Source organism: Lipotes vexillifer, unplaced genomic scaffold, assembly GCF_000442215.2.
Source record: "Lipotes vexillifer unplaced genomic scaffold, Lipotes_vexillifer_v1.1 scaffold182, whole genome shotgun sequence".
NCBI lineage: Eukaryota > Metazoa > Chordata > Mammalia > Artiodactyla > Lipotidae > Lipotes > Lipotes vexillifer.
Genome location: NW_006798798.1, coordinates 4,350,311 through 4,361,573, shown reverse-complemented (window position 1 = coordinate 4,361,573; position 11,263 = coordinate 4,350,311). Strand labels below are relative to the sequence as shown.

Genomic DNA, 11,263 nt, shown 5'->3' with positions numbered 1-11,263 from the left:
GCGCCACCCCCCCTGTAACAGGGGCCCCCCCCCCCCCCCAAAGCAGCATGTGCATACGACCAGATGGAGGCCGCAGACACCACCTTTGGCCCGGCCGGAGCCAGGAGAGGTTTCTGAAAGGGATGGGTTCGCGTTTATTATCCCAAGTTTGTCCAGGAAATCATGGGTTGGGCTGCATTTATCTGAAAGAGTAGCTGAGCAGTCTGCATGAGGTGGGCTGGGGGATCTAGAACAAAACAATTCAGATCTCTTCTGGAAATAAGGTTCTGCCTGTTAAGCCAGAATTTCTGTTGACTGCCACAGGTGGGGCTGTGACCCTGCCATGAGGCTAAGGCTGGCTGGAGCCTCCAGGCTCTGCTCACAGCAGGCTCACATTGGTACTCGGCTGCCCACGGCCCTGCCCTTGACCCTTTGAGGACACACCCATCCATGACCCACCACAGGTGGTAGAGCCTGGCTGGTTTCGGGGCTCAGTGGGGCCAGGGCAGCGGGACTCTGGAAGGAAAGGCAAGAGGAGGCATATAGGTTTTTGCAAACAGCACACAGAGGCTGGCCTGGAATGCAGCCACCAGCCTGCTAGAGCGGAAGGCATCCCCAGGGAGCAGATTCACTTGGCACCTGGTCACGGTAATTACAGCTGAACTTTAAAACCTAACGCAGCAAAACCGCAAATATTTAACATGTGCTCCTCCCCCCAGGAGGCACAGAGGAAGCAGGAGTAAATGGCCGGATTCACAACATGAACTCCGAGTCTGCTCACAAAATGGGTTAATAAAGAAGCCAGCCGAGACAAGATGCACGACCCCCAGCAAGCGGCAGCCCCATCCCCAGCGCCACTCCTCGGGCTGGGGGCAGGAGCCCAGTCAGCCGCAGACTCTCGGCTCCTCTGAGGCCCACTCCAGGACCACGTGTCACACACACGTGCACTGATACTCATGTGCATGGATGCACCTGCCCACAGGCCTGCAGGCCCCCAGCCCCACGCCCCGTCCTTGGGTCTCACAGGCAGGACTCCTCGGGTGGTGCTAAGAGCTGCTATGGGAGCTGGTCCAGCCTCCCAGCTTAGCATGAGACTGTGGTCTGGCCCTGCCTTTCTAACCCAAGCTATTAAGATGGAGGACTTCCAGGAGGGGATGCCCACAGTACCAGGCCTCTCCCCTGGCAGGAACACAGACTCAGCCTCAGAGCAAGGAAACACACGGTTCTAAAGAAAGGGAAGTGATGTGGGAGCATCATAACTTAGGCGCAGCTGGGGAGCCGGACACTTGGCCGTCAATGGTTCCCATGTGACTCTGGACAGAGTGCATCGTCCCAGCAGGTGCACATGCTGGGAGGGGGACCCGTCAGGTCAGGAACAATCAGGGAGTGCGGCCGGGTCTGATGCTGGTGTGGGTTGGGAGCAGCGCTGAGGCTGGGCAGATGGGAGGCCCGAATGCAGGGCCAGCTGTCACTTTTTCTTCCAGCTCCCTTTGCTCACGACCCTCAGCCCACGTCTCCCTCGCCCCTTGCCAGGGGAGCCCCTCCTTTGTGGCAGTTGGGATGAAGATGCAAACCCAGAGCTGCCCTTGCCAAGAGTGCGGCTGGATGCTGTTGTGGAGAGGCAAGTATTTGGTGGGTCTCTCTGCTCTGGGGAAATGGACCCGGCTCCATCCTATTTCCCACCCAGCAGGGAGATCTGAGGCCTGAGACCTTGCCACCACCCCTAGGCTGATGCCTCCCATTTAGGCGGCCCAGTGCCCAGTGTGGCCAGGCCCACGTGACCTGGCTCTGTCCTCTGCCCTACCCACAGCTCCACCTTGCACTCCCAGAGGGCAGCACGGTCATCTCAAGAGATCAGTGGCCTGAGGACCCTCCGCCCAGGTCCACGAAGGCCTCAGGACAGAGTCAGGTCAACTCTAGACCCCAGCTGACCACCCTCTCTCCCAGGTCCAGGGAGGCAATAAGAGGCAATGATTGTGCAGGATGCCCCCACCCCTTGACCAGTGACCCTCCTGCCCCATCCCGGCTGCTTCCCTCTGGACTGGCAGGAGAGCAGGACCCCCTGCAGGATAGAGTCCCAAGTGGCAAGTCCAGCTGAGCCCTGGCCCCCGCCCAGCCCACCCTGAGCCGAGCCTCCCCAAAGCGTCTACCATGACCGGAAGAGGGGACACAAAGGGACAGGGGATGCTGGGGCCAGAGGTCACCTGTGGCTGGATGCCCCAGCCTGGCTCTCCTGGCTTCTCCTCCCACCCGACCCCTTCCCTGCTCACACCTCAGAGACCCCCAGAGTCCCAGGTGAGGACCAGGTGCGGGGTCAGGGGCAGGAAGAGCCACAGAGAAATCCGACCTCTCACTTGCGTGGCACTTGGAACAGATGTGGAAGGGAAGGAGGGAAGAGTCACTGCTTTCTCCTAAGGAGGACACCAAGGCGCCAGCGGGGAGGAGCTGTCAGAGAAGGGCATGCGCCACCTCCAAGACCCCACGCAGGGCCCAGCAGGGAGCCCGGGCTGGCGCAGTGACCGAGGAATGTGCCCCTTGCTTTCTAATTTTCACCTTTCACAAATTTCATTACCGAAAATCCCAGGTTTGAAGGATTAGAACTTCAGGCTCAGCTCTCAGAATGAGGGTCCTGGAGGAGCCCCGACGGCGGCCAGGGGACGCGCTCCAGGACGGGACGCCCTGGGGTTGCCTCTGGGGCTTTGAGGGCTCAGCCTGGAGCTAAAGGGAGATGCCCTGCCAGGCTCGGGACCTCCTAGCCCTGATCAAGGCTCTGTGACATGCAGAGCCGTAGACCTAGAGATCCAGCTGCGACCCCTCAATCACACCCACAGCCACCCAGCTCCTGACACATCCACACAGTATGACACACCTGCACACGCCCACACACACACACACACACACACACACGCTCACGGCCCTTGTAACATCTGCCTCCCCACCCAAGGCACGTCACACGCACAGCTGAGTTGGACGGCTCCCCAGAGCTCGGAGAAATCACTACCGGCCCCCTTTCCGCATCACCTGCTGGGTCCCTTCTCCAGGGATCTGCCTTGGAGCAGCTGCAGGCTGGCTCTGCTCCAGCCTGGCCCCTAGCTGGGGTTGGCCCAGGTGGGGCCCCTCCCTCTGGGTCCCCTGGAACAGCCGCGGAGAGGAGGGGCTGCTGGGGATGGCCCGGGCCCCCTTCCCCTCCCCCTCCCCCCAGCGGCCACTCTGGGCAACTCCAGGCTTGCTAGGCCCGCCATAGGCAGCAGGCCCTCAGCAGACCCTCTTCTGCCCTGAGGGTTCCAAGGGCGGCAGGCGGGAAGGAGACTGGTGCAGGGGGCAGGCCCAGGCCTGGCCTCCACCCTCTCCAGGGCCATCCCCGGCAAATGGGGCCCACGCAGCAGCACCCTCTGGGCCCGCTCCTGCACGCAGTGGGGGAGGGGCGCCCTCCAGGCTGCAGGCGCACATTTTAAGGTGTCTTCAATTATTCATAGACACTTGGAAGAGCTGCCTGCCTGCTGGAACCCGGCAGCCACCCGCGGAGGACGGCTTGTGGCTCCTCTGGCGGGACGCCAGAGGGGTCCTGGGTGTCTCTATCCAGGATGGGAGGACCACGGTGAAGGCGAGGCCCCCCATGCTGTCCACGGGGAGAGAGGGGCTGGCCCAGCATCTTCCCCTTCTGAAAGGCTGCATGGGGTTAGGGGCCCCATGCCAGGGTGCAGATACTACCTGTGAGTCAGGGTCTCTAGGGAGGAGGGGGAGGCAACAAAGCAGGAGACAAGACGGGACCTGGCCAGGGAGTCTGGGGTAGGGTTTGGGTTTCATGGGCAGGAGCCAGTTTAGGGCCTGGGTGGCTGGTAACCAGGGGAACTTGGTCAAAGGCATGTGGCCAAAGGCCAGGGTCATGGAAAGCCTGAAGCCAGAGGAGCTGGCCTCACCCAGGGCCTGCAGAGTGGCTGTTGTGAGCCCCCATGAAGGGCTGGGGCACTGAGGAGGAAGGGTCTGCACCTGTTCGTGTCTGGGACGTGAGACCTACACCAGGGAGAAAAGTGCCCACATCCTATTCCTGCCCACCCAGTCTCCCCGTTCCCATCCCATCAACACCCACTTTATCCCCTCCACACTCTCAGCCCCTGCAGTTTGGATGGGGCAACACCACACACACCAAGAGGGACATGTGATCCAGCTGGACCGACCAGCTTAGTGACAAAGCTAGGTGATAATGGAGGCCTGGAGATGCCAGGGCCAGCCCCCCGGGGACAGGCTGCCTGGGAGTGAAGCCCATAAAGGGGAAGCAGAGGCCAAGAATGCAGAAGCCGAGTTCTGATGACGGAGACAGCACCTGAATACAGCCCTACCTGATGCTGTCCATTTCAACTGAGATGCCCCCGACAACCCAGGACCCTCCTCCCTACGGATTCTGCTCCTCTCTCTGGCACCTGCTTCTCCAGCAGGAAAGGTACAATGGGTGAGAAAAGAGCTCCAGCTACCACTCCTCCCTTCCAGGCACCAGCTAAGGGGGGAGCAACACTGAGATGGCCCAGGGTAGGGCATCCTGCAGGCACCCCTCTCCCGGAGGGAGGACTCAAAAGGGGGTACCCAAGGGGGCTGCTGCCTCTGGCACGTACAGCAGCACCCTGATGACAAACAGAGGCACCTGGCACACACCTTCATAGATACATACATGCACAGACACGGGCTTCTAAATGCCTGTGCACGCACGCACACGGACACTCAAGAGATACGCACACAGACACACACACCCACATACAGACACACACATTCTCAAACAGATGTTCACAGTCATATGCACACACTTACAGATAAGCCCTCAGGCACACCCCAAAGGCCAGGCATTCACCCTCTAGGCTGCTCACACGCACACGTGTACTCACGAGCCCAGGGCATGCTCACGTTCTCACTAAGCCACGGTGGGATTGCGTGTTGGGAGTGGAAGTGTGACCTGGCTGAGCACTCTCGGCCTGCAGGGGAGTGGGACAGAGCCTGACGCTGCCTCCTGGTCGCCAGCAGGCCTTGGGGGAGAGCCGTGGATCTCGGGAGGGGTGAGTGCCAGGGGAACAATGACTAGCTGTCACTCAGCACTTGGTTGATACCTCTTGCTCTTGACAAAGAGCTGACACGTTATTGATCCACTTAGTGTACTCATACCAGCAGCCTGCGCCGGGGTGAGCTACAGAACTCAAGGAGCAGGGAAGGAAAGGGCCGCGTGGGGGTGAGGGGCGGGGTGCTGGGTCAGCAGTTACGCTCGGGTGGGGAACAGTCCTTTCTCCCCAGAAACCTCATCTCAGCAGTCACGCCCCTTCCAGGTTTGTGTCCCAGTCGTGAGGGCCCAGCCCAGGTTGGAGAGGGGAAGGGGCGTAACCAGCGAACAGAGGGAAACTTGATGACAAGACCGCAGGAACACTGGGTGTGAGGAAATGTCAGCATTTGGGCCTTTTCCCTGGAGATGCTGGAAAAATTAAGCTCTCTCTCTTTTTCCTGAAAGAATTCAGTCCACAGCCAGGGCTATAGCTTCAGTCTATCAATTCGCCTTTATTGACCTCCTTCTGACTTCCTTCTTATAGTGCATTTACCTATCCATCCACCCATCAGTCTGTCTGTCCATCCATCCATCTATCCACTCACCAACCTGCCCACCCATCCATCCATCCAACTGTTGATCTGTCCATCTGTCCGTCCACCCATAGGTCCTTCCTTCTTCCCTCCCTCCCTCTCTCCCTTCCTTCCTTCCTTCTTTCATCTGTCCATCTAGCCATCCTTCCATCCATTCAACAGTTACTAAGCACTTAGCAGGTGCTAAGTCCTGCATCCTTTATGGTGATGGGAGGTGAGAAGGTGGCTGGGGGTGGACAGAGACAGGAACAGACCTGGGCCCTGTCCTGAGGGTGCCCAGTCTTGGAGGACAGAGGACCGAGAACTGAGGGTAGACTAGACTGTTGTGAGCAGGCTCAGGGCGCCCCCTGCTGGTGGCAAGGCACATGCACAGCTCTAAAGCCAACGGGGGCTCTAGGGACCTTGGAACTGGGCTTCAGCGGGTGGTCACAGGGCTCCCAGAAAGTGTCCTGAGGGACCACCAGTGTTCCCACAAAGTTTTCATTTGTGGATATGTGGACTTTGGGCTTCCTCGTGCTACACACCAGTCACAGCTGGGACAAATGGCTTTGGAACCTGGGGATGGCCATAGGCACAGGCCAAGGACAAGCAGAACATGTCTGGTCTGACCAGGCTTCGGCCACCCTTGCTTGGGCCAGGTCCAAGCACCATTCCTCCCTGTGTCCAGGCTGAGCCAGAGCACAGCAACGGCCAGAGCACGGCCATGCCTGGTGTGGGCTCCCCCACTTCTGACCCCAGTTCCCAGGCTAGGCTGACCCTGCAGGGGGAAAGGAACCAAGGGGTGGCATTTAGGATAGGCAGGCAGCGTCCTGCCCTTGGTAGCTCTGGCCCTGCACACCTTTGCCTGCCCAGCTCCCTGCCTGCTGCATCCTCATGGCTTTGGAGTGGAGACGTTGCCCAGCTCTCATCAGGGCAGGTGCTGCAGTCCACATGCGAGCCCCAGAGGGTTAAAAGAGGGAAAAGGTTGCCCCCTGCAGCGAGCAGACACCAGGATTGGCAGCAGAGCTTCGGCTGTGCATGACTGGCTGGTGAACCGCAGCCAACGGGATGGAGTGCGGCGCGTGTGTACCGTGTGGGTGTGTGTGGACCGCAGGGCCCACACGGCTCCTCCCTGCCCCTCCCAAGGTACCAGGAACCTCAGGTCCTTTCCCTCCTCTTTCAGTCCGGTTCTCTCGTCGGGAAGGTCTGGCCGGGAGTTCCCACCGCTCAGAGGGGTAACTCCAGCCTCTGCAGGAGAGAGCCACCGAGGCACACAGCGGGGCTGCCCCACCTCCCAAATGCTGCCCGTGCAGCAATCAGTGCTGAAGCTCTCGCAGCGGGGAAGCCAGAGCCCAAGTGTCTCCTTGTGGCCCTAAGCCTTCCTTTCCCATCGTCACCCAACAGCTGACACGCTGAGTGTGCAGTGGCACTGTCACGACACAGGCCGGCAGCCTCTCTGGTTGGCTGGAGAGATGTTTGCAGGAGAGAGTCAAAGCCCGGCTTGCTGTAAAGCCCGGCTTGCTGTGCCTGGTTCTGGTCCCCCTGCACAAGTTTATTTCTTGTAACTCAAAATAAATTGCTCCAGGCCCCACTCTACTGAGGGGAGGCTCAGGCTCAGCCATGTCTGTCCCCCTCTCTTCCTCTCGAGGGTCCTGAGAAGCCCCCAGACCTACACAGTCTGGGGTGTCCAGGGAAGGCCCTTTGCCTTCTGTCCTCCTTGGTCATTGCAGGCAGGCGGAGGTCTAACCCTCAGGCACTGTCCAGTCTCCTCAGGTGTCCCCCATTGTCCTGCCACTTCCTTGGACCTGTCACCCCCTACCCAGGGAACCCCAAACACCTACCCCTTCCTAGCCTTGGGCGAACTCCATTCCTCTCAGCTTTGGACACTGAATCTGCCTCACATCTTTCAAAGACATTCCCGGTTCCTTTTTCCTAGAACAATTCCTCAGTAAGCTCAGGATTTCCAAAACAGAAGCCAAAAGTAGGGGTGGGCGTCTCCTCAGATACAAACCCGCTCCCTCACAAGGACACAGAGAGACACGGAAGGAAAAATTCAACTGGGACTAAACACAGATGACTGTCACCATGGCTTATCCGGCAACTCGGCACAGCCCCTTCCTGCCTGCCCTGCAGGTCCCCCTCCCTCACAGACACAGGGCCCCCTACCCCAGGCCTGTGTCTCCCTCCAAGCCTGTCCTTTTACCCCGTGGAGAGGCCTTGCTCTGATCCAGCTTCTCCAGTTTAAGGCCCCCCACCTCCCAACCCACATCCGGCTGACAGAAGGTATTTGCCTTATATCAAGGGAAGTGTAAACGGTTTTAAAAAAACATTTTAGCAGATTCAGCAACAGTTTGGAAAACATGTATTATTTTGGAGGTGTCAGACGCCCCCCCCCCCACCGTCTCTGGCTCTAGAGTGTCACACCTGTGACACCACCAGGGGCAGAGGGGCTGGCAGGCAAGGCAGTTCCAGGCCCTGGAACCAAGCCTGGGGTCCGGAGCCCACCGTCACGCACAGCAAGAGCTGGGAATCTCCTTCCCTCTCTCCCAGCAGCAAGAGGGATTCAGGATTCAAAAGGCAGCTCCACAGGCCTCACCTACACCCGTGGTCTCACCCCAAACCCACCCCCCCCCCCCCCCCCCCCCCCCAAGCCCCAGGTGGCTATAGCTCCTCCCCATTGGGTCCAATGGGGCCTGAGAGCCCTTGGCTGAGTCTGTGCTGCTTCTGTGCCCTCCCCTGCAGACCAGGAGGTTTCTGGGTGGACACAGTGGATTGAACGTATACATTTATCTCACCATCCTCCCAAGATTCTAGTGTAATGACAGCCAAGGAATAAAATAGATAGAGGCCCATGGGAGCAGAGACCTGCAAGGGGACAGCAGCAGATGACAGATTCCAGCAGATTTTTGGAAGTTGGAAAGTGGCTGGAGGGTGGGAACAGATTCCACAAGGGAAGGAGATGCATAGCTGGGCTTGCAGAGGTGTGGGAGGAGGGTCGATCTGTGTCGCGGAGGCCAGGACTTGAGAAGCACAGCTGCCAGGGTTGACATGTAGGCTTGAAAGCCCAGCAGGCAGGCAAACTGTCCCCTAAGCACCACCCGCACCCTGACCCCACCCGGCAGGAGATGGAAGATCTCACCTCTCATGAAACTGCAAAGGGCCTGAGGACTCCAGGCTGGGAGGGGAGCAGGGCAGCTCTGAAATAAGAGGATTAACTGCACATACCAGGGGTCTCCCCCTCAGGCTGGAGATTGCAAATCTCTCTGTTATGGGTTAAGTTGCAGTCCTCCCCAAATTCATATGTTGAAGTCCTAACCCTCAGAACTTCAGAATGTGACTGATAGGGACTTTAAAGAGGCAATGAAGTTAAAATGAGGTCAGGCGGGTAGATTCTAATCCAATATAACTGGGGTCCTTATAAGAAGAAGAAATTCAAATACAGATAAAGACAGATCACGTGAAGACACAGGGAGGAGACGGCCATCTGTAAGCCAAGGAGAGAGACCTCAGGAGAAAGCAATCCTGCTGACACCTTGATCTTGGATTTCTAACCTCCAAGACTGTGATAGAATAAATTTCTGTTGTTTACGCCCCCCAGTCTGTGGTAGTTTGTGGCAGCCCTAGCAGATAAGACACTCGCCCTTGGAAGACTCCAGTTAGATGGCTGATTCCTCCCCACACTTCATGAAGTAAAGCCCTGGCCCCGACCTTACTTCAAACAATCAGGTGTTTGGTGACCTGCTCTCAACTATGAATCGCAATCTAAGGGTCATCAAGCATCTGAGGACAGCCTCCAACACGAGAGAGACCAAAAGAAGCAAACAGATAAAGATGACCCTAGAGGAAACAGAAATAATTCATGAACCAGCCCCAAACTGCAAACACCATTTGGTGTTTAAATAAACCAATGGTACATCTTTACAATGAATACCATAAGGCTGTTAAAAAGGGTGAAAATAATCTTTATGTGTCTGTGTGGAAAGAGGTCCACCATGTAGCATTAGGTGAAAGAAAATAGATTACAGTGTGCAGAATGTGACTGCGTTTATGCAAATTACACGTACATAAGAAGGGCCTGGCAGACGGTGGTAGGCAGGCTTGCAGTGTTTATGGGTTGAGAATATTTTCTAAATGGACTCACACATGTCTATGGCTTTCCTGACCTCCAGGCTTGCCCAGTTACCTCTGGACCCATAGGGGCATTCGTGTCTGACCTGGAGGCCCAGGAACTCATATACCTGCCTGAAGAGGCCAGCATGAGGCCAGGCACACAGCAGACGCTCAGTGAGTGCTTACTGGATAAACGGATGGATGGATGGATGGATGGATGGATGGATGGATGGATGGGAGGATGGCTGGCTGGTTGGACACGATCACAGGATCATGCAGGTAGCTGGAGGACAACTGAGGCCAGCTAACCCAGCAAGGAGGTGAGGGGCATCCTGGGCGCTGAGCTGTCTGCCTGCTGAAGACCTGCACACCTCTAGGGCTCCTGTCACCTCCCGTCTGAGCAGACAGCGATGCCCAGAAAAGAGGTTGAACCTGTTGAGTTGCCAAGGCAACCAGAAGCATGCTGGATGCAGAGCTGACAGTCCCAGGGAGTCTTATCTTCCATTTCTTAAATCACAGCCCTATCAGCCCTACCTCAAGGCCTGTCCCCGTCAGTTCAGAAACCGGCCCTCTGGGTCTGCTTTCCCTCCCTGACCCCAGTTCCAGGAGAAGTTGCAAGATGCCAGCCAAGACCCCTAGGTTCCCCACCCCTGGGAATGGGAGTCCCAGCTCCCGAAAGAGCTCAGATCATGCAGGGGACAAGGCACGGGATGGCACAGCCAGAGAGTGAATTAGGAGCTGCAGGCCATTCACGGAACACCCATGGCTTGGACCAAACAGCAGCGCTGGGAGAGTGAGGGAGGGGAGGACCAAGGGTGAGCCAGTGACTTGTTTGAAGACAGGGCTGGAGTTCTTTACTGGCTGGAGCAGAGGGGCAGCTCAGATGGTAACAGGGCAAACATGAAAACGGCAGGGCAAGCATCCTGGACAAGCCGTCTAGAGAGAAGGGGGCGTGTGGGAGAAGGTGGCAGCTGGCGCCTTTGGCGCTGGGGTTAGGGGCCTGTGGGGGGAAGGGCTGGCTGGGTTTGCAGGGAGGGTGCAGTGGGGACACTGTGTTGGAGACAGTGTCGTGTGTCAGCAGGCTGTGCCTTCCCCCTGATGGGCAAGGCTGCTCTGCGAAGCCGGAGCCAAAGTTCTGAGGCTTCGGGCAGTGTAAGCAAGCCTGGCGTCAGGATCCCACCAGAGGCGGGATGGGGAAGGAGGGGCTGGAGCGGGGGCCATGGGGAAGGCAAAGGGAAGGCCACACCCAGCTGGGTCAGGTCCCAGAGTAGGAGAGCAAGAGATGAAAGAGCTGTCAAGATTCTGGAAGGACCCGAGCCTGGGCTTTGTCATCTGATGATGAAGAGATGTTTGCCTGTGACCTCTGGTGAGGCCTGGAAGCAGCCTGGCCCTCTCTCTAAGGCTTGCTGGGCCATAAAAGTCTCCTAAACCAGTGTGTCTCAACCTCAAAGCGCATTCAAGCCACCTGGGAATCTTATCAAAATGCAGATTCTAATTCAGTAGATCTGGTGGCAGGCCCTAGAGTCTGCATCTTTAGGAAGCTCCCAAGCTTTGCGGCTGCTGCAGGTCCACAGCCACA

At 57.8% G+C, this 11,263-nt stretch overlaps 1 protein-coding gene across 1 annotated transcript in view; it reads right to left on the bottom strand.

The window, feature by feature from the left end:
• CHST8 (carbohydrate sulfotransferase 8) overlaps positions 1 to 11,263 on the bottom strand; it is a 67,961-nt gene that overhangs the window by 34,909 nt on the left and 21,789 nt on the right. The gene's annotated exons all lie outside the window — the stretch shown is intronic.